At 41.8% G+C, this 24,173-nt stretch overlaps 1 protein-coding gene across 4 annotated transcripts in view; it reads left to right on the top strand.

Annotated features, from left to right (window-relative positions):
• LOC105205829 (nuclear receptor coactivator 6) overlaps nt 1–24,173 on the top strand; it is a 242,440-nt gene that overhangs the window by 90,179 nt on the left and 128,088 nt on the right. The gene's annotated exons all lie outside the window — the stretch shown is intronic.

The raw sequence follows: 24,173 nt of genomic DNA, 5'->3' as shown, positions 1-24,173 counted from the left end.
GTTTTTGCAGATGCGCTCTGTGGAGAGCGGCACGATGAAGACACAGTTGTGGCTGCGGAAAGAGAGCTGCAGTGATCAATCAAACTGAAACTGATCGAAAATTGATAATATATTTTTTTTTCTTTACTTACGAGAGATGGTGATAAAAATGAATTTTCTTCATGCAAATCTCGCTCGCATTTTTTTCTTTCTAACGCGTAATTCGATTTCCTTTATCTTCACGACGTATCAGCTGTTTTAATTTGCACATTTTTGCATTCGCTCAATGCGATAAAATAGTCTTATCCTTTTAAATCGACGCAGACGATTGCATATCAATGTCCCATCCTAAGAAGGGTGTTTGAAGCCGCTCCTGGGCAGGAAAAGAACGAGAAGAGAGAAGACGAGGCAGATGCTGCGGAGTCGAGTGAAGAGCGGACTCTCTTCACTTCAGGGAGAAGAGAAGTGAGGGAGGGGGGGAGAAAAAATGCGCATCTGCCGAGTCGCGTTTATAACGACCACGGGTGTGATTATGTGCAATTACGGGCGACCGCCTTTGCAGAGATCGATGAACGTCGCGTTTGGCGGATGAAGGAGTTAGCGCGCGGAAGCGGAGCTCGAAGGAGACAGCAATCGGCCGAAAGGTGGATGGAATTTGCGCGACGCGGAGCGGCCACGTCGTAAAGACCATGACGGTTAAAACATTTTAAGCACATTGACCTTAATAACAGGTCTTCGCTCGCCGCCGCTGGCCCGACCACCAAACCAATCGGCAAGTTTTGTACAGAGCGAAGATTCCATCATCCCCTTTGTTCTCTTTATTTCTTTCCAACGGCTGTCTCTCGTCTCGGCCGCGTTCCTTCGAATCGTAAAAAAAAAAGTATTAAAACCGTAACGTCTGCCGTTCGCGCGCGCGATTTCCGGCGGAATCTGCGTTTCGCTCCAGTAGAGAAAGTTCGTCGACGGAACTCATTTCTGGAACTGTCATCGGATCCGTAACTCATATTTATGGACGAAGATTAAACTCGGTTGAATATAGCCACCGGTTGAATTCGAAGAATATCGCGTTTCATCCATTGAGATTCCGTCGTAATTATAGACTTCATGACTATTTCAGCCGCACATGCGGGAGTGAGAGAGAAAGACAGAGGTAGCACGTGTTTACATCCGTAACGCGAACATGACGTCAATTAAAAATAAACCGCGGTACAGCGGATTCTTTCTTTCACAAATATCTCTTCGATGAAAATTTGATGCGACTTATTTATATCTGTCGACGACATTCTCTTTATTCTTTCCTGCATCAATTATTTTGATAACAAGCTCTTCAAAATTAACCGTTCTCGATTTTATTATCTTACGTTGCCAAAATAACTTAGTTTCCCCCGAGAGCTCTTCATTTACAGCTTGAAAACTTAAATTATTAACGTGTCGATATTTCTGTTCGTCGAATTATCCATGAAAAGAGATTCGGGGGAGAATTAATTTCTGTAAATTTTGTATGATCACCGGATTTCAATTTCTACGCTTAATTTATACATATTTATCTATCCGCACATATATTTTGTCTATCGTGTACATATTTTATTTTTCTATATTTGTATTTTATACAAATACAGAAAACTTCGTTTCTCTTTTATACATCCTATTATATACATTTTAGCTTTTTAATAAAGTGTAGCAATTGGTTTTAAAACGGTTTCATCGAGTGATTCAGAGAGAAAGAGTCATAATTATTTTCGCATTCATTTCTCCAAGACCTCTCTGTAGGACCCTTCCCGAGACTTTCGAATCGCACACGAGAGTATCGGCTGTAAAGGACCACCAGTTCTTCTGGAGCATCTCTCGAGCAGTTGAACATCTGTCGGAGTGGCTTCTTTGCTCTCACAACGTCGAGAATGACGCGGTGTGGCGCGACAAGCTACAGAATTGAGGGGTACGAAAAGGCTCCTCGCTTTCTTCATTGCAGGGGAAGATAAAAATTTCTCCCTCTTTTTTTTCTTCTTGTAGGTATCGTGTTTTGAAAAGATTTACGTCTGGGTGAATGACGAACTCGTTGACCCTGTTTCTGGACTTTCCTCACTCCATTGATTTCGGGATGCTGCTGATTTGCAACCGAATGTATTGCTTTTCTGGCCATTTACCGAAGATTTAATCGTTTAATGGTGTAGATCGGGGGAAAAATGTAGTTTCAATTTTTCCTCTTAACAGTTAAAAGTTGACTTTCATTGAAAGTATTCTTTATTTCAAATTAGAGGGAAATTAGATATTCAAGGCTTTAATCGAGTGACGCATCAGAAAATAGATAGAGCGACGTCAGGTCTATGAGCTGGAGGATCGGATTTGCTTCCCTTTCGACGATCGATCACCGGCTAATGTCGTGATAGGAGAGATCAAGGACATAATGGCACCCAACGGACAGCTCGATAAGACATCGGTGCCTTACGGCAAGGTTTCGTGCACACGGTATACAGGCTCCCGCCTCACCTTTTTGCCCGTTGAGGTTACGACGAGCACGGTGGTGAGCTAATCCCATTGTAGGGGGTATAATTGGATCCGTCCACCCCTGTCCACTTCATTCCTTTCCTCTTGTAACCCCTGTGCGGAACAATCTAGTCCGGTGCCAACTCGTCTTTCGCCAGAACTACTTAGCCCTTTGTCTAATCCTACTCTCGTCCCTCGTAACTTCGTTATACGACCTTTCGGCCGTGCGTAAAAGGCCGCGCGTGTGGACATCTTGTTGAAAAATCAATTCCATCCGTTGAAGAAAAGCTCCTTCTTGGGCACATTTCTGGCTGGTTACATTGAGTGCTTCTATTGACGCGATATTTCAGACCTCCCCTGTGACGCACCATTGACTAAATAAATTTTTACAACGTGATTAAAGGGATTGGTTTCCATTAAAAGGATTGATCTGGCATAATACATTTTCAAACATTTCAAATTGGTTTCCATTGTGGCCAGTTATATGCGACAATCTAATATTGCTCCATTAATTTAAAGTATTATTTTATGTATAACGTTTATTGTATTTATAATATTTAATATTTATACATTAAATATTATAAATGTAAAATAATATTTCAAGTTATTGGAGCAGCGTTTCACATTTACATATATTTTCTATTTATTTATTGATATTAAATTTTAACTTTCATAGTTACAGAGTTAAAAATGCAAAATACATCACATCATGTTTGATGCTAATATCACAGAATTGCAATTTTGTTTTCTTAGTTAATTTAATTAGTTAATTAACAAGCATATAATGACTCGCTGATAAATACTAATTACATTACAGGTTTAACGGTTGATGGCTATTCAATTTAGCGTCCTAATGAAATTAATTCTAAAAATATCCATCAATTTAAATCGGGATTATTATCTATACGATTTAACGACGGACACCATACACTGTACAACTATTGCATTGACATGAAAATTGTCCTTAATTTCCTTGCCTTCAGCATTATCCCGTTACTTCTCTTATTTTGTGCATCTCGTTTCGAAGACCGCCCATGGCGTTCGAGATGCACCATAATGGATGGAGAATAATCTAATGAGGATGCTTAACCTAAGCGAACATTCAATTCCAGACACCGTAAAGATATTTTAATCCGTTTCCTTATACCGTATCTGATTCATCTAATAACGCGTGACTATCTTCGTAATTTATGTTATGATCGACGTTTATGTTTGTCTTCTAATTTCTGTGTTAATAAAATATTTTTGGTCGAGAGTAAAGCAATTTTTTCTCGAGTGTAAATTAATTAAATATTAATCTCTCTTTTACTTAATTTTGTAATATTTATTTTTAAATGAGAGATTTTTAATTAAAAGGGATTTGAAGAGATTTTAAAATTAATTTATTTAATAAATTAAAATATATTTCGACTGACGCAAAACACGTTTCTGAATTATTTACGACGGTAGTTTAATCTGTCTATCGGTGCAGTTAATAATTTCCAAGGAACACACACGCGCTGAATGAAGTGATTATAATTTCCATCTTATCTTCTAGACTTAATCTTCTAGTTGTATCGCAATTTGATTGACTTTAATCGATAATTATAGAGAGCTTCCTCGCGATCACAGATTCCTTTTTTTCCTCAGCAGAACAGAGAAAGTTGTCGACTGATCCGGATAACACCAGATTATCATACCAATGTCGAGGGGCGAACGAATGTGCGATTAGCCGCGGGCTCGCGAGTTTACGTATAAATTATTCGTCATTGCTGTAATTATTTATACGCCGGCCGTGCGTGTCGCTTCCACGAAGCCTGATTTGAATATTTCGAAAGTGGTCTTTCGTTTAGACACCGCGGATACCTAGTTATTAAAGCTACACGTTCGCCCGTCGCGGGGATATAAAAAAAAAAGACACGCGGAATAAATTACAGAGCACACGTGGATCTTTGTATCCGCTATGTAAAGAATTTAAATTGTTCCATTGCAAACGCGCCGTGGCTTTCGCAATTGAAATCAGTTACGACATTTGATGTGAAACGACCGGCGGCGATTAAATATTCAACTAACTTTTTTTTTTAATATTTACACATTTATTTGTTTTTCAGAGTATCGAAGTTGATAAAATGCGATGTGGCGATCTTATTTTAATAATTTACGATTGGATATTGCGCGACTTGCAGTCGTTTTGTTCCGCGGAGCAATTATTGCGGTCAGCAATTGGAGATTAATAATTCTCGATAATGACGTGGAGAGTTGTTTATAACTTGTGTACTCGTGCGCTCCGACGGTGAATGGAATTGGTATAACTAAAAGTCTGAAAGAGGCGATACGAAACGTGTCTCGAGAATATTTCGCACGCGTGGGACGTTTGCCAGCCTTATGCAAATTTTCACTTACTCCGTGTTAATTAATTAAATATTCACGGCTAGCTTCGCGCGAGCTTTCGCATATTGCCAGCTATCACGCTCTCCCTATTTATCACGATTATTTGAATTTTTTCTACAAGTTAATCGGAACGCTGAAATTTGTAGAGATAAGATTGCTAAATGTTTTTCGCGTTTCTGCTATCGACGATCAGGATCACTGGCCACTGTCCATGCGGGATAATCTTGATAACAGTTTACAACGTGCTCGTAAAAGGGACGAGATTATTTTATACCTCGCGTGAAGTGCATAAATCCAAATATAGCGTAAATATATAGCTGAATATATATTATATTCAAATTGCGAATTACGTACTGATCAATTTCTCGTTCATCGCTCGCATACTTTGCACTGTTTACGCAGCAATCTTTATTTTTTTTTCTTTTATACGATGACGTTATTATAATTGGAGGTAGTTTTGCGCGCACACATGTCGCAATATCGACAGAAAAATTAGCATCAGAATCTCGTTACTTTAATGTACTGTAATTGCCTGTGCTATCGTATTTTAAAGTGCGCGTATATACGTGCCTTCGAATGAAATCAAAACCACACGCGTTAGAGAAAATGAAACCGTTACGTCACTCCTGCAGTATTCATTTTATGAACAGGACGGGAATAAGCGCACGGTGGAAACGACGGCCTGTACCCGGTCTTGGACAAAAATGGGATGTAATAGCCCGCGATGCCTATCTTCATGAGCCAAGACGCTCGTTTGTATTAATTAGCCAAGACCTCACTCGATTTCTTAACTAAGCCGAGATTGCCGCTAAATGGACTATGTTAAGCGCGTCTCGTTACAGAACAAGCAACAAAGATTTTCTAGAGTCATGAATCTACTCAAATATCATTGACCATTTGCATACTAATCTCTTTTATAACATATATATACGTAGGTATTTGTAATCGCGTGTGTGTCTAGATGTGTGCACATAAATATTACAAATTATAATTTTGCTAAAAATATTAATATTAAATACAATTTGCTGCAATTGAAAGAACAATTTTGCTGAACTACAGACTTGAAAATAATTGGTCCGTTAAAAAAAAATGGTGTTGGATGTTCTTGGGTTCTAGTATGTCAAAAATATTTATTTGCAGCAACAATCTTGGGCGTCTCGTAGGATTATTTTGATGGCTCAACATAAAAATATTTTCTGATTTATATCTAGCTAAATTTTTAAATGCTACATTTATTCTTATGTGTATATGCTGTGCAAGGAGACAACAGTAAGTGAGTTTTTCTCGTATAAAAATAGAACAGCAATTCTCGCTTAGTTAATACATTTATTACGCTCAATGTCTATTACGACATTATCCCGTTGTCTTACAATAAAGTAGAAAAGAATTGACGAATTAGCATAAGCGAACGGTAAGATCTCGTAAGGACGTCTGAATGGAAAATCCGTTGCGAGAGACTTAATTGCCGTTCCGCGGATTAACATACGTGTACACGTATGTGCGCATGTCAGAAAATGCGAAGGCTACTGCATCACGTTTTTATTACTGTTATTTGTCTGTCTGGTGTAATCTCGGGGCAACGTGGCTCCGCAGGATTAAATTCAGGTTGGCTCCTCACTCACAAGGTCAGTCTCATTCTATACTGTCGTTCTTATATCTATTTAAGCCTGTCAGTCCCGAGCAGTGGTTCCCACTGCAACTGCGACTTTAAAATGCTTACGTAAATAAAAAAAAATATTGTAATTTGCTATCAATCTCTGTTAATCTCGCAAACGTTTATAAAAAGTTTTTTTTTTTTTTAAGTAGAAATGAAACTTAAGCTGTACAGCCATAATACTAGAAATTTATTTTATAATTATACTAGAAACTCCTAACCAAATATTATATTTTTTTAGAAAAAAAAATTTGTTTTTAAATTTATTTAATGAATCCAAGTATTTTTATGTTTGGTGAATTTTCAGCTTAAAATATAAATATAAAACTACTTAAAAATATATAAAAAGAATATTAAAAAATATTTCCATTTACCAAATATAATTTTTTAAGCAATATTATAATTTTTTTATGGAAAATTAGAATACCTGGTAAATTTCCAGCAGAATTTAAACTTTGCGCGTTAACAGACTGTGTGTGGCGCAAGCAACTCTCTAAATAGGTGCTAATAACAAAATGAAATGAAATTAATTATTATTCCTGATAAAAACTAGTCGTTTCTCGACTCCAGGGGTTGATGACAGTTAAGGAAGGGGGTGACCGGCGACGAGATCGTAAAAATAAGGGTTGGCTGCACAGGCGAGGCTGATGCCTCGTTCCGATAAGGCGGCAAGAAGTTAGGGCGACGCTTGTCATTGGCCGTGCCGCGTCGTCGGTCGTTTTCGCGCCGCGGCCATGGGCTTGACGTGGAAGATAACCTTCTCGAAGAAAGTTCCTTCATTAGCCGCGTAATTGCGTCGTTCTGGGTGAAGCGTGTGTACACCTTGAGGCAGAGACAACGCTCAGGCGATGGTTCCTTGGCCGAGCGAGACGTCATCACGGTGCGCACGGAACGAAAGAGAAACTTTAAACGAGCCCCGGCTGCCTCCGCGGCGGCGTCTCGCAAGTCGCCGTTTAATAACGCACGCAATTACGCCGCAATTTGCTTTTCGTATTTGCCGTAATGCAGGAAAATCGCGGGCAGAAACGTCGGATGTGTGTGTTCCGCGCGGCACGGCACGTCGGCTACGCCTTCCGCTCGCTAAACGCAATTAGCGAGACTATTTTTATCTCCTGCGCGCCAAGAGCAATTTAGGTTCGCTCTTTCGCAGCGCGAAAATGTAAATTTTTAACGTGACTCATTAAAATAGTAATTTAATCACTCGAGTCGTGTGCGCGAAAGCATTCCCGGAATTTCTGCGCCGGAGCAGCACTGCGGCGGACCACCAACATTTTTCCACGGTTGAGAACGAGAGCTCTAACATGACGATGTAATATCGTTGTTGTAATCTTTATAGAAAAAGTAGAGCTGCGGACGGAAGGGGGGATTATGGTCGCTCAAGTCTCGCTTCGATGATAGCTGTAAGGATATCGGGATGTCCGCGGCGAGAAAATTTGGAATCGTGCCACGGAACAATAACTGAAAATCCGCGAAACAACTCGATTTCACGGGAAGTTGAAATTTTTTATTTTCGCGATATTGGAGATTCTTGCGCTCAATGGTTTACTATTTTACCTCCGGCTGCGAGCTTTATTTTTATTTCGTATACGCGGAGAATAGGAGTTTCGTTTTATAACTTTTCCGATATAGAACGGCATGCCAATCTGCGAGGAATAAAATGTTTTTAATTTCAATCTCGTTACCACGGGATATGGGAAAATTGCTTTTGATAAGCGATCGTATACGCGAATGGTCGACAAGATAGCAAAAATCGTTGCGAAATCTTCAGAAATGGATTGAACGATTGTCCGTAAAGGGACGTACCGAGCCAGAAGACAAATTATCTCGACAACGCTCGGCCATGAGTGGAAATTATTATCTTGAAAATCATTCGTCTCCCAATGTTTATTTGGAACGAGGCCAAGAAGACGTTGCCGCAAATATTTGCTCCCCGACATTTTTAATATCTCTTAAATCCCTCACTGTTACTTCCCTCGTCTCGCCGATGCTATTTTTACACTGCAAATTCAACTGTGTAAAAAAGTGTAATTACTTTTTACGCATTAAATTAAATTTATTTATTGTAATTTCCGTACTCTTTGCACGCTTAGACGTGTATCGATATTAAATTACGCGCACGTCTAAGCACATAAAAAAAAAATTACACGCACATAAAAAGTGATTACGCAATTTTTTACATACTCTATACTGCAAAGTCAAGTGTGTATTTTTGTGTGTAAAATCGTGTAGCCATTTTTTACGCATTTATGTGCGTGTAATTTCTTTGTTTGCCCAGACGTGCGTGTAACTTAATATTGATACACGTCCAAGTGTTTAACGAGTACAAAAATTACAAGCATAAATTTAATTTGACGCATAAAAAGCGTAAAAAGCGACTACACGTTTACACACTTGGGTTTGCAGTGTACTTGTCACTATTATTCTTTCGCGCGGTGCGTAAACAAGACGATTCTCATCCGAGATCTGATTCGGCGAAAAGTTAATGAATTACCGATTGAATCTCGTCGAGTGGAAAGGCACACAGTGGAAAAGTCGTCGATGCGGGTGCTCGAAGCCGGTGGAAAAAATTGTAATCGATTGGAGAAGTGCACATCGAACGCCGCGCATACACGTAACCGCTCATGAAGTGTCCTCCAAACGAGAGAAGCACTGAATTTCTTTCTTATATGGCTGGTTTCGAAATTTTTTTCGCTCTGCTGCTCTTAAGCATAGTTACTTAACTTTACACGAAAAAGAAAAGATTAATTGCAGCAGCAAGAGTTTATATGTAGGTAGCTAAATTTTAATTATATATAATTAAAATTTGGCTACTACATACAGATTGTATTTTGTTGCTGCAAATAGCTGCAATTAATTTTTTTTTTGTATCCAATGGTTGCAATACGCAGAAATCAATTAGTCAATGATACTAACATAAAAAAATTGTTTATATTTCGGAAGCGTTTGATTTTTCGACCTGTGTAAGGTTTTTTCTTTACTCAGGGCGGTGCATACTATCATGTAAAATACTTTTTTCTTTATTTTTTAAAATCTTGTATACGACACATACGCAGTCTCATTCTCTCTCGCGGTCAATCGGCGAAGATCGTCGGTAACGGCGCCTCTCTCTCTCTCTCTCTCTCTCTCTCTCTCTCTCTCGCGAGGATAACTCGGGGATAACGCGGTGTGGACTTGGAACGCAGCCAGGAAGCAATACCTGGAAATCTGTAGACAACTCGATTTCGTCGAGAGAGAGAGACAGAGAGGAGCACGCCGTCGAGAAACTTGTTTACCGCGCTGATAATGGTATTCCGGCCGGTGCATCGCCGGCGGTCGTGTTCCACCGGCGCTGTTAATGGACTTACGACGAATCGCGGGGATTTACACGGCATTACAAACGCGTTTGCGACTAATCTCTCCTCGCTCGTGAGACCGGCCGGTCTCTGCCGTTGACAGTCCCGCTCGCTCCGCTCCCGCGCTCGCGCGTTACTCTATCTGCGGTCTCGGAAGCAATTTTCACCCAGATTAGCGGTTTCAATCGTGTAACGTCATCCCCAATCAGCGACGCCATAGAGAGCTCCAGAGACTGCCCCAGCACGGTCGAGATTTCGTTTAAAGTTTATTAATTTTCAGCGGAAGTGTTTGTAGGGTAATGCACGCGAAACGTACGGAAGAGATGGACAAAATAACGTAAACAGGAAATGGGAATTTTTTTTTTTTTTTTTTTTTTTTAATAAGAGATCTAATTAATCTACCATTTATCTTTAACACATATTTTAGCCTCGTTTGGAATAAGGTCATGTAATGTTTTCACAATCAGTGGAATGTCGTACTATTATTTCAATTGATCACACAAGTGCTGTTGGAGAAAGAAATTTGCTTCTCACACTATTTTCCAAATTGGCCTTTGTTCTTTAAAAATTTAATGTTTTTTCCGACCAGCGTTACCGCCTTGAATATATCACCGTGTTGCCGTGGGCGCTCCTGAAGGGCAGAGTGAAAAACAGATTTTCTTCTCCAATATCTCTTAAAAGATGTTCCTGCTGAAAGAATGATGTAACATTGTACTGGCTAAGCATCGCACGGCCTTGTTCCAAACGTGAATAAAATCTGTATTAAAGACAAACGATGGGCTCTTATTAATAAAAGATGCAACGTATTTCCCAGGTGTCCACATTATTTTATCCATCCCCCGTCTAGAGATGTCTCAGCGCGGAGATGAATAAATAACAGCTTACGCAACTTTACGAGGGAAGAATACAGAGTAGAGTCCGCGTCCAATACGATGAATCTTGTTTTCGATCAACTTGGATTTAACTTGGATTATGTCATTCGCGCGACAAAAGGTAATCCTGGCAGAATGACTAACGATAGTACCATAATAACACGCGTACGTATGTCGTTATAATTTTCAAAAAAATAGTTTTTTTTTTTTTAAACGATGCTTTCCACGAAACGAACGATTCGACGTATTCATCTTCCCGCGAGGCGACTTGTAGGAGTGCCATTACGCGAAAGTAATTCGCTTGTAACGACGCGAATTTTCTCCGGGACGTTTATATGTCCCGCATAAATGTCCCGCGTATCCATTCGAGGCGCGTTCGGATCGATAAATTTTTCTGACGTAAACGCGGCCCTCGAATGAGCGCGGGCATTAAGTTCGCCGCGCCGTTTATCTGATCCTGAACGACGTCGACGTCGTCTTGTATCACCGGGAGCGGTAGTTTCTACGATCGAGTAATTTGCTTGCATAATGCGACGCCTACGCAACGCCCACGTATCGGCCGCGGTTTGAGAACCCTCAATGTGCGCTTCATACCAGCTATTAGTGATAATTTGTTAGATCGACGACGGGACACGATTAAATATGATTACGCGCACGAACGCGCGATAGCCTCACACGCACGTGGCAAGACCGTCGGAAAATTTTACCCTGGTGAACGAACGTTAACTATCACGATGGCGAAACGCAGTAGTTAATTTAATGATTCTCAAGTCCGGCATTCGTAGCGTTGTTTATAAGTGAAATTCAACAAACAATTGTTCAGGCTCGTCCATTTGTGTACATAAATTCATGTAATCGCATACAATATGCTGCTATGAATTTTTGTTCCAACCCAATAATTCGGGTTTCATTCGAGACGTTGTACTACTCTAAGCAAGAAGAAGAATTATGTTTTTTTAATTAATGAATGAATAGAACGAGCGATACGATATACATATATGATTATCACGCGCCGGCGGTCTTTGCGCGGGGAAATTTACATAGATAATTGGACCATCGAGATTCGACGCACGAATTTAAATGGCGCGATGAGCATTCCTAGATTTTCATGCGCGATATTTTTATTCGCGTCACAATGACTAGGTTCACTTTGTACGACGAGTAATGACTCTGTTACGGTGGAAATTACGGCGGGGATCTCTCTTCGCGCCCGTTGCGCAGCTGGCAAGAAATTATTTTCTTGCAACGCCTTCCACGAAGCCCGCGAGTCCTTTAAAGCTCTTAGGGCTTCATTCCCGAAGGCCGTAAGAGGAGAATCGTACGTACCTTTTGCGGCGCTTGTTCTCACTTAACGAGATGCGTGTTCTCGCGCTGGGGATATAACCGGCCGTGGTTTTCTTACGATCGGCCAACGTTGTTTTGCGACTCGCAAGGCCACGCTCGCGAGTTCCCCGGCACCGAAAAATGCCCGACAATAAAACGCACGATGCTCGAAGCTCCGCCGACCATTAGGTACGCCGTGACCATTTTTGCTCGTGTCGTTCGTTACGCGGCAAAATATTGCGGTACGGATCGAAGCGCAGAATAAACAGCCCTGTATATTTGTAAAAGATATAGCGTATTAAAGAAAACAAAAGGCAAACGCGGGATACGCGTTTAATTAAGCGGACAAAAGGATTGCATTACACGGGGTGTGCGGGTTTTTAAAAATTTCATTTTATTTCTCTCGTCGTATTTTTTTTCTCACCAAAGGAGCAAAATAATTTTTCACAACGCAACGCGCTATCGCTGCGTTTTACTTTGCAGTCTGCCTTTTTTTTCCTGTAGCGTACGCGCTGCTGTTATTTTTATTATTAGTATTATTACCGTTGTTATCGGCGTATCGCTATAACAATCCTAATTATGCACGTGCCGCATGGTATCGTGCCATCGCGAATGGTTATTGTTAGCAACCGAAAATACAATCGAACACTCCCATTAAACGTCAGCCAATTATCGTGATACCGTCTATTGTTACGCCGGTCGGATAAAGCGAATTTTCAATCGGCCTACCAACCGAAGCGGTAGGCCGGCGCAAACGTGTGCGAGGTAAATCGTGCGCGGTGCCATCCAAATGGATTAAACCGCGTAACTTATTGATCTCGAGCACTTGACATTGGCTGTTCGAGGAAGCGAATCGAGCTAATGACGCGAAACTCCCGCGGCATCCGGGGTGACGAGTAAAGGATCGGAGTGTTCTCTTATTTTCCGCATAAAAGGGAAAGGAGACGTCGCGCGCCGCGGTCGGTCGAGTTCACGTTTATCGCTCGTTCCGAGGACGACGAAGTTTGAATATTCAGCGGTTTCGCGAAGGGGGAATTACGAATGAAAGCTAGAGAGAGAGAGAGAGAGAGAGAGAAGAGGAAAAGGGTGGCCCCTCGAGAGAGGAAACGCGCCTCGATGTACCGGGACCAAGGGGATAAACCGGGCTGAATCTGGTATACATCCCCTGGCTTAGCAATTAGCATCTTGTATTTCGGATCCGGCGTTTCCGCGCCGTGCTCGCGGAGGATCCGCGGGAAGAAAACGGGCGGACCTAGTCACGACGTTGCCCTCTCTGCAGCCTTATTCCTGAGCTCTAACCCCGTCGGTAGACGACGTACAAATGTTATTGCATTCGTGCGCGAGCCCCCAACCAACCAACCAAGCAACCAACCGACCGACCGACCGACCGCTCCCGACCGTAATTTAATGGAATTATTCGACGGAGTTACACGCTGTTTTATGCTCGCGTTGAAGGCGCCCGCTTGTGCTCGCACCACCGGCACGCCGCGCCGGCATAAATATGTATATGCAAATGCGATGGGGAATAAAATGAAGAAAATATGGAATGATAAGCGCGACGCGCTTTTGCAAATTGTGTCAGCGCGTCCGGAGAATCGCACGTTTTTCGATAACTCGTTCACCTTGGGTTATCATTTTTTTTTCCGCTTCGGTTATCGCTTGTTTCCTTCGGGATTATCCGATGCTGCGGTGGTAAACAACGAGATATATTTTTGATAACGAGTAATTTATGAATGGATATAAATACATGTATAAATATATTTGAATTCTGATTTTTATTTGTGTCTAAAGATTCATCATTTCTCTCTCTTTCTGTGTGTGTGTGTGTGTGTGTGTGTTTCTGGCGCGCACGTCGGGTGTAATCTTTTCAAAAAATTATATTTCCAAGTAAAACTACTTTCGCCGGGAGAAAAAAAGCGGCTCTTTTCTTTCTCGCGATTCAGTGAAACGCTTTTCACATTCTCGTGCACCTTCATTTCTACGTAATAGACCGAACGTGGCGTTCCCCGCTATTCCGCCGCGTTGAGAATTTTAGGGGATACATTTATCGGGGCAATACGCTCGGCTGGGCTGGGGCTCATTACACGCTCAGTCACTTTTTACAGTCCGATGGAAACGCCGCGCACGATCGGAAAGCCAATATCGCCGAAAAGCCGTGACATTTTACCTGCCGCGTTAGAATCGATTCTCCGCCATGCACGACAAACGCACGGTTCTTTCGACACGCTCGTTCGGAAATACCGACGTAGACAGAACTCGATTTGGGAGAAGGGAAAGGGTGGAAAAAGGTAGCGCTCCGGCTTTCCGGCACGATCCACGGCCTCATTTCCATGAATTCGGAATTACACGGCGGCGATGTCACGGGCGTTCATGTCGCACATGGTGCACCCAGACACCCTCGCGCGGCGCGGCGTATACGGACACGTGGAACTCCGCCGCGCCGGGGCGACGGCAGTCGGTTGGAAGCTGCGTTCAAAGTCCCCTTTTAGCGGTGCTTTCAACGCTTTTTCCGCGGAAGCTCGCTCGCCTGCTCAAATATTAAAATAAGCGAGCGAGAGAAGCGGAAACGCGCGCGAGCTTACAAAAGAGATTTTCCACTTTGCCTTGTGGTAGGGCAAACCCGCTGAAACTTGGATGCGAGGAGCAAAGGAGTGTGTTGGGCACGTCGAGACGCGCCCGTTCGCTCCTTCTCTCCATTCGAGGGGATCTTCCCTTCGCTTCGCTTCCGGTATGAGACACGCTTGCCGATGCAGGAAGGTGTCGATACCTTCCGACTATACGCCGATCGGGATCTTCGTTCAGGTCGTAGAGGGTGGAGGAGATGTGATGTGCGGGAGACTAATGGGGAAACTGCTGGAATCTCCGTAGCAGCTGCCATTGTACATAACGCGGAATCTGAATCGGATATTTAGCATTAGCATCCCGTTGATTCCGTGCCGCGTGCCTGATAATTGTTCGATTAAAGTTTGACAACGATCCGGATGAGAGGAGGCTGAGAAAAATGTTGAAGCGAAAAGCGTAAATAGGCACGGAAAAACAAAGGAAAAAAATAAAGAGGATATAAATCTGCGTGTCTATTTTAGAACTATCGTTTATTTGCATTGCAATTACCGCTGTCGTTTTTTTACATTTCCGGAAAGAAGCGTGCGATTGTTTTATCTTTGAGTCTTATTTGTACGCAAATGATCACCAAGGCGCTTTACAGCTATTGCAATTACTGACGCGAGAGAAAAAAAAAAGATTCGAAGAAACACGCACCGCGTGTACTACGAGAAAATCATTTTATCCTTGATTTTTCTTTTGTTACAGGTACGTTTGCTGCATTTTTCTCTCGACGATTGCCACCGGCTGCTTTGTGATCGCGCGTTATTCCTACTTCAATCACGTACGTATCCTCGCGCGTATATATAGTGACATCGGTATTAATAATGAATGAAGTCGTCACGCATACGCTTTGTCCCGTCCGTTGAAAATTCTCGGACACGTCATTTATCCTATATCAGCTATATTAATTCTACGTCGCACTTTATCCGCTCGCATTAGCACGAGTATCTTGCCGCGTTCTTGTATCGCGACGTTTTTCATATAATCATATTTTCCCACGAGTCAATTCAAAAGGAGTTTCACCTTCGTGAAATCTCGCTTTGTTTTCGCGAACCCGGTCCACTCTTTGGAATCACTCACTTGTTCGAGACAGAATTAATTAGTAATTAATTAGTGTGTTTGAATTTTTATTCCAGTACAGGTTCAAGTTTAGTAAAGTTTTCGTTATTAAAATTTCGGTAGTTTAAAATAATATTTAATAAGATTTTTTTTACATTAAAGTAGTCTCAGTTTATCTCTTTTAACATTTCGCGATCAATATAAAATGAAAGAAAAATCTAAAAAAGTATTTTAATTACATAGTTGAATTTTCACTTATAATAAAACGTCAGAAAGTAGCATTCTACGGTTCCTTCCAATCATTGGTCGCCGCGACGCGTCGAATTTCTCGATTGCATTTGTGATAATTATGTGACTAACGCTCGGGCGAGGAATCGTCTATCGGAGGAATGAAACTGACGATCATAGAGCGGGATTGTCTTGAATGAGAATCGTTTATTCGCTCGCCTCGTTTAATCCTCCGTGCGCTCTTCTCTTCAGCGCTGAGCTTTTTCGCGGGCGTCAAGCTAAATTACAGTCGGCTGAAAGTAAGCAGGTGGGACACAGTAAAAGACGTCAGGAGGTGGATGACCCGGGTGGGTGGAGGCTAAGAAGCGAGATAGGAAGATTATAAGCGTCGCGTTTCATTTGCCGCTTTTGCCTTCTCCTCACGCGGAAGAGAGCGAGCTTTTTACTCTCGGACCCTCCCTCCCCCGACTCCCACGGTAATATCCGTAACGGTGTCTCTTCTCGGGCTCGTGCCCCATTGCCGCGCTCGTCGTTAAACAGATCGACTGTAAAAAAAAGGGGGGGCGATTTCGCTTAAATTGGAGTTGGCGAGAATTAAGATAAAGCGTGCATACAGCGAGACGAAATTTTCGTCCGCCGTTGTCATTATTCGCGAAGACGATCTCGCCAAGTTTCCTCGCGCGTAGAATTGCAAACGATAAAAAAGAAAAAGAAAAAAAAACGCATGATTTATTCTCTCGCCTCCTTAATAGCGCAATACATCCGGGAATTGTTCCGCGGTACGTGTATTCTTAGGAAATATGTTATTGATTACCTAAACGTTCGTTCTCTCGGTGAAACAAGAAAATTGAAGTACCCACTCAATTTTATTGAATTACGTTTCTCCACCGATTGATGCGAGCCTATATCGCCGCTGTCGTTATCCGTTATACCGCTATCTGTTTACCCGCACGGAGAGAGAAGAAGAAAGAGAGAGAGAGAATTGTCCGCGATCGTGCCGTCTCGTGCGGAGAGACATCGTTTTTCCGGAGGGTGTTGGCACGTTCGTTGATTCGCCTCTCGCGCTGGGAAACAAATCATCGTCGGAGAGCACCGAAAATATTTATCCGTCCTCGCTGCACGCGACACCGCTCGTTTGGTAAACACCTAAATCGACCAAATAAACGTCAGCGGAAACATAACGCCCCTGCACTAGTTACGGCGCGCCACAGCGGGACGACGATCGTCTTCTCCGGTTACTTTTTACGGACGGCTTTTATCACAATTTTCTCCTATGCGGCTGGACGAGATGTTAGCCCTGCGTTCCTTTTCGACAGATCACGAAATACCTGCGGTAAACGTTGTGGGGAAAAAACAGAAATATTTCGAATAGTTCAGTATACACGTTTAGGTAAATTCCACGCCGACACGAAAAAATGTTGGTTTTGAATAATTAATTATATTATTGAGATATTATATATTTTTATATATTTTTTATTAACATTTTTATTTATAAATCTGCCACAAAAATAAGGCGAGAGGATTCAATAAAAATAATTTGGAATAATTAAATTTAAAAAGAAATAAGAATTTTATGGATGTCTCTCTCTTGATTGAATTCATTATTTCTGGCTTTATTTCCAAATCACGTAATATTGCGTATTTTCGCGACTGTGATATCTTTTTTATCCGTCGAATGCCTGAATCTTCCCTCTCGTTGGTTTTTACTTTAAACAAGACAGGAAAAATACTTAATACGCATTCCCCGCGTTTCTTTTTAAGGAGCGCTTTTATCCCGACTCCCTTCGCGACTCAGCGAGCGTCCCTCGTGTTTGCGCGAGTCTTTTGTCGGCGATTCCGCGCCGAGGGAGCGAGGAAAGGGACGGGCACCGAAAGGCGAGTCTTCCGGATGGCAGCCGCGAAAGCTTTTATGAAAGCTTTCCTGTTTTTGTGTTTACGTGCGCGGAGAGGAGATCGAGCGTTCGCGCGCGCGGAAAGACCGGCCGGCTTCGTCGTCGTCGTCGTCGTTGTCGTCGTCGTCGTGGGGATGCCGGTAGAGATACGTCGACCGTTATCTGCGGCAGTAAATACGAGGATTATCTAGCCTGTTCCGGATGACGACGGTGTCGGTGCCGGGAGAGGGCAGGCGGGGGGGCACCTACAGAAGGGCTTCTGATAGAAGGCTAAGTGCATTTGGCCAGCTTCCAGCCGAACGATGAACCGTGCGCGCGGCTTTTCTAAGCGGGAAATCACCGTGGCGACCCCTCTCGCCTCGTTTCGCCTCATCTCGCGTCGGTACGCTCGTCACCTGCCCTCTTTCTTCCTCCTCTCGACTCGTCGATTTCACCCTCTTGTCCATCCTTGGGACGCAGTGGTACTCATCCGAATTTTTTTTTTAGGAATAACGCGTCAGTATGTCGCGTTGCGTCATTCAAACAGAAGTGGCAAATACCTTCTTATACATTATACATTTGTTTCTATTCAATCGGTTTTATTAATTTATTTCTGGACGTACGAACTCTTTATTAAGAAGAGAAGGAATACGCAACTGTAAAGAATTTAGGAAGGAACGTTTTCCACATCTTGTTAGAAATAATATATTATATTCTGAATATCGGATTCTGAATATCGATTGCCTTTAAACAAACAGAATTAGCGTGGGAAGTTTAAAGGAATCATTTTCTAATTTCTCAACTTGCGGCTTTAAAGTTTACTTAGGACAGCTCAAACTGATATTCTTCGAGGTTCCTTGAAAATCTTGTTATCTTAGGTGGGAGCGATAATACGTGCTCAATATAGAAATGTAGACTATGTTTGAGATACCTAAACTCCATAAGAGGAGATTGAAAGCCACTGTCCTGAGACATCGTAGGAGACTCTTTCCAGCGTTCAATTCCCTCGAAGTTTCCCCCCCGGCCGTCATCCCCTAAGCCAAGGTTCAAGCTCCGCTCGTCGTCTGTCCGCGATGGTAAAGGTTTCTGCAAATCGTGTTGGAGCCTTCGTATAAACGTTTGCCGTAAGGGAAACCTGATAGAATTCTTGACGATGTCTCGCGACGTCTGTCGTGGTGATTCGGGACACAGTGTTCGCAAACTCGACCGACATTTTCCTTTAACGACCGAATGTATTTGAACATCGAAAAGAACGTGCTGGAAAATATCGAGCGGAATTTGTTTCACGTTTTTCAATATATATTTATGCGGCGAAAAGAAAGGATCGTTAGCACTCACGTCGCTGTTGTGTTACCGTTGCGAATCAACAATCCGCGGACTAGATTTCAACGAGCTTTCGCGAATCGGACTTCTGTTCCGATGTGTGGCGCTCCGCGCCCTTTATCTCTCACTGCCCGTGTCTATTCCGGGTGTAATTGACTTTTGGCCACAGGGATGATAAAGTCCCTATTTTATTTTCGGCTACGGGCTCTCGTGCGTTTTTGTTTTCGGGTGCTTTGTAGTCCGGAGGACCGTTCGGTATAGAGCGTCTTGTAAAAACCACTTGAGTTGCGGAACGTGAAGGCGCACCGCCGAGGGATGCGAAAAAGCTTGCTGAGACACATTAGTCTCGGCGAGGGTCAACGAGTGAAAATAAATGGCCCATTACTTGGTCGTGAGGGTACCCTCTACCACGATGTCCCTGGTATACCGTCTCGCCACCGCGCTTTTCCTCTCTCGCCACTCGCGCTCTCTTCTTCGGTCTTGGAATTTAACGGACCGACGATATACGAGCTAACATCGAGAATAATAGAACGTAAATACTGCGATAAAACGATAAGACCTGTTACGTCGTCCTCATCTAGCCTCGCGTACGGATCGTAAATTAAAGTCTTGTCCGACGCAGAACCGCCTCTCGTCAAGAAAAATACATAAAAAATTAGCTGGCGCGGTTACGGAAAAAGAGGGTAGCTAGAGATAATTTAATTATCGATATACAACGTGCACATAAAATTTAAAATTTAATCAGTTACAAAACTTGGAAGATTTTAAAAATTGTTCTACCATCAACGGTGATGTATAATAGATCTTGGACGCTTACCTTTCATGGGTCAATTAATCTCGTTTACGAAGGAATTCTTGGTTCTTGGGTTTTAAAAAATCGATTATTATTATTTTTTTTTAAGTATTTTTTAACGCTCGCCTTTAAACTTTGAAATTTTGTGTCTAAATGTTCGTACATTTTAAGAGAAAATGGATTTGAACATTAATTTTATAGGGCTGTAACACGTTACATTAAAGTTTCGAAATTGTTGCGTTTTTTCTAAGAATAAATGTCTTAATTCTCTTTACCACAATGCCAAAATATAGTCGTTTCAACTTCGTGCATCCTGCGATTCGTTATACTTGGTGCGGAAATCGCGCACCTGCTCAGCGAACACGCATCAGCCGGCTAAAATACGGGCCAAAAAAAAATCGCGCTAGTCGTGCCCATGGGCAAGCGGCCGGCAAGAATTAATTGGCGACGTGAACAGACGCGTGCCCGGAATCACTTTCGCGAGGCTTTTTCTCGACGACGGGATATCGGATCGTGAATCGATGCGGCCAAAGTGGTCCAACCGGTAGCCTCCGACGGCGACCGGATTTTCAAACTCGACCGTGGCGATAGTTTCGAATCGATATCCACCGTCGCGTATCGGAAGAAATTCAGTTCAAGGTCCGACTCCCCTCTCCAATTCAGCACTTTAGACAGGGTGGTGAAAGCAATAAATAATATTGTTCCAAATTTGTTTGCCGTTTTTTAATTCATTCGTCATATAGAATTTTAACTTGAATACAAAACACATTATTAATGAAAATTAAGTAACGAAAATTAATCGACCTGGAAGTCCTGGAAATATTCTTGAATTGGCCATTCTCTAAATCTGAATCAGTGGAATCTTAGGTGATTTGCATCAGTGGTCATCAGTATTCACTATTTTTCAATGATTCTGATTAAGAAGGGGAATACTCTCACTGACCGAATCAGTGTATTGTCACTGAGAAACGGTGCATATATCACTGAACGAAATAGTTATAAGTACTACTGTGTCCAAAAAGTAAGGTGACATTGCATTTATTTCGAAAATTCTTTATTTATTCTTGCAAATCAATTTCGTCCCCTTCAAAGTAATCCCCCCCTGATATAATACACTTATTCCAACGGATTTTCCAATCTTCGAAACAGTTGTAATAATCGATTTCAGGAATGGCCTTTAGCTCCTTCTTCGCAGCGGCTTGAATCTCTTCTATCGACTCGAAACGGTGATTCGTGATTTTTTAACCAAAAACTCGACTAATATCGTTCCACAACCACCGTATTCACCTGATTTGGCTCCATGCGACTTCTGGCTATTCAGCAAATTCCGGGGACACCGTTTCGAGTCGATAGAAGAGATTCAAGCCGCTGCGAAGAAGGAGCTAAAGGCCATTCCTGAAATCGATTATTACAACTGTTTCGAAGATTGGAAAATCCGTTGGAATAAGTGTATTATATCAGGGGGGGATTACTTTGAAGGGGACGAAATTGATTTGCAAGAATAAATAAAGAATTTTCGAAATAAATGCAATGTCACCTTACTTTTTGGACACAGTAGTATATCACTGAAAACAGACTATTCACTGTCTTTCAATGAATAATATACCGATTCCAATTTAGAGAGCAGATATTGCTAGACACAATGGTAAAATAAATCTCTGATTAGATAACACAATAATACACCTTAATTTATTCAACACTAGATATGGCAAACGTGGAGAGTTATCAAAACGTTTGTGAACGATATAAGTGATCACGGTGGCTTTAACAGTTATCGCTAGAGATTATTTATAGCAGCACGAGGGGAGCGTCGTGACTGTCACGAGCACTTATCTCACGCGGTGTTCCGACGAAATCAATGCCCGGTGGGTGAGTGACTTTCAAGTTCTCGCTTATAACCCTCGAGCAGCGGGAATGGCGCACGAGCGCGACGAAGGAAGTCGGAAGGGCGTGGGCGGATAGGCCTTGTCGCTATACCTTAATTACGTTAGTCACATTATGCGACGTTTCTCCCTTGTTTCGTGAGTCGCCACCATGAGACTCCTGGGTAAACGATGCCGGCGTTAACGTCGGTATAAAGCCACCCCAAACCCGATCGGCTTGCGTAAGGGCTGTGCGAGACCGACGAATCGACCGTGGTATCGCCACCCGTGGTATCGCCACCACGGCGCCTACCTTATCCTTCTCTCCTTCGCCTCCTCTGCGCTTTCTTTTATCGCACGGTGTTAATTTAATTCGGTCAGGTGCGACGTTAATTCCACGGCGAGTTCATCGGCCGCGTGCGTGCCTCGTGCGTAGCACAGGGCGATCTTCCGGAGCGAAGGGTGCTCGCGGGCGCTCCGAAACACGCGAGTAATAATCCAGCTTTACATAAGTGATTAGACAGGGGAGCTTTAGAACAAGAATGAGCTCGTAATTTGTAAGGGGTCTCTTTAAATATGAAGTGTCCGAAGCGGACATTACACAGGCGAACTCGGCGGATTTATTCACATCACTTGTGCTTTAAATTTTCTAAACTGCCGAATCATAGTTTACTGTAATTTCCGACTGATCTTTGCTGAAGCACATTCGAGCAACGGTGTGACGTTTAGATATAATTACTTCTGTGATTTATTGATGGCAGTTGATGTCCGTTCAGTAGCGTTATTTAAGATTCTGCTGAAAGGTATCGTTGGAAGTCAAATACGAATTCTTGATTTAATTATAAACCCAACTAAACTTGGCGAAGCGACACATGTCTGAGTAAATGGTTAAAGTTGCATGAATCCCAGCTCAACCACTCGACGATCAAATAAGGTTGTATGCTACGTAAAGTCGGACCAAAATAACGCATCCTTGTTGTTGCGCGTGATAGTTTCAAAAGATGTACAGCTCGACCAGTCTGTCGACAACTTTGCCCCTTTCCTTTTTCTCTCTTTCTTTCTCTTTCTCTCGATCTTTCCTCGCGCCACTTTCTTTGATCGTCCTCTCGCTTCCTTTTATCGTCCGGCGTTAATTTAATTCGGCCAGGTGCGACGTTAATTTCGTGGAGAGTTCAGTAACCGCGCGGTGGCTTCGAATACGATGCAGCGCCAGTGGCGTAGATCGAACATTTTTACCTTTGGAATTTTGATCGAAATTAAATAAGAGCGAAAGTTGGTGCATTTTTGTCAAGTTTCAACAGGTGTTTTAAAATTTAAAAAATAGACATTTACAAGTACGCTGAAAATAAGACACTTAAAGATTTATTTGTGGGATATAAATTGTTTCTCTGGAATAAGTCTTTATTTGAACACTGCGAAATAAAGTTTTATTCTTAGCAAACAAATGAATAAGAAAAATGAGATGTTTCACAGAAATTTATGTGTCGTCATTGCAATAAAGTTTTTTTATAAGCTCTAAATATTGAACAAAACGTCACAAGTAATATTTGTTTGCTAACATGTCAATTTGTTTTACTCGATGATAATTTTTCTTCAAGTTTAAATAATCTTTTTTGCAATTTTAACATTAAGGATTTTTTGGTTCTATAATGCAAGCTGAAAGTTATTAAAATTAAAAACTGCAGACTTTTAACTTTATTCCCTACACTGAGAAAAAAGATACTTAAAAATTTATTTAAAGGATATAAATTTAAATTTAAAAGATGTATGTATTTTTACTGAAACGAATCTTTATTTAAATATGACGAAATAAAAAATTGATTTATTTCTGCTAGATAAATCAATTATATTTCACTGAAATAAGGTATGTTCCACAAAAAATGTGTATATTTCGTTATCACAAAAAATGAAATTTTATATTGTAAGAATCAAGAGCAAAACAAAAATTTATTATAAATCATCTTTAAATGGATAAGGGAAATATGCTGAAATTTTACACAGGTACTCATAAAAGAATAGAACAATTTATGACATTTTTAAGTGACTTATTTGAGACGTGACATACACATTCTTAAATAATAAAAAAGTTTTATTTATAGCTCTTTAATGATCTAGAGATTGAGAACAATGGTTTCGAGTCACTTATTCAAAATTTAAAAGTTAAAAATGACTAAAATCAGTCTGTGGACTTAATTATTTTTGCGAATCTCTTTTTATCTTGCGACATTTGGAGTGTTCGAGATTTTTAATCTCAGTCTAAAAATCGCAAAGAAAGCTTATCTACCTCTTTCCCGACGATCGCTCTAGATCGGTCCTTGTGTTCGCGTGACCTCGCGAAGCAACGTTCGACAAGGAAACCCTCTCGACAAAGAAAGAAGGTGAATAGGAAAAGAAGACGAAGGGAGGAGGACGACGTAGA

Source organism: Solenopsis invicta, chromosome 5, assembly GCF_016802725.1.
Source record: "Solenopsis invicta isolate M01_SB chromosome 5, UNIL_Sinv_3.0, whole genome shotgun sequence".
In the NCBI taxonomy this organism is placed as follows: domain Eukaryota; kingdom Metazoa; phylum Arthropoda; class Insecta; order Hymenoptera; family Formicidae; genus Solenopsis; species Solenopsis invicta.
This window is presented reverse-complemented; position numbering and strand designations above follow the sequence as displayed.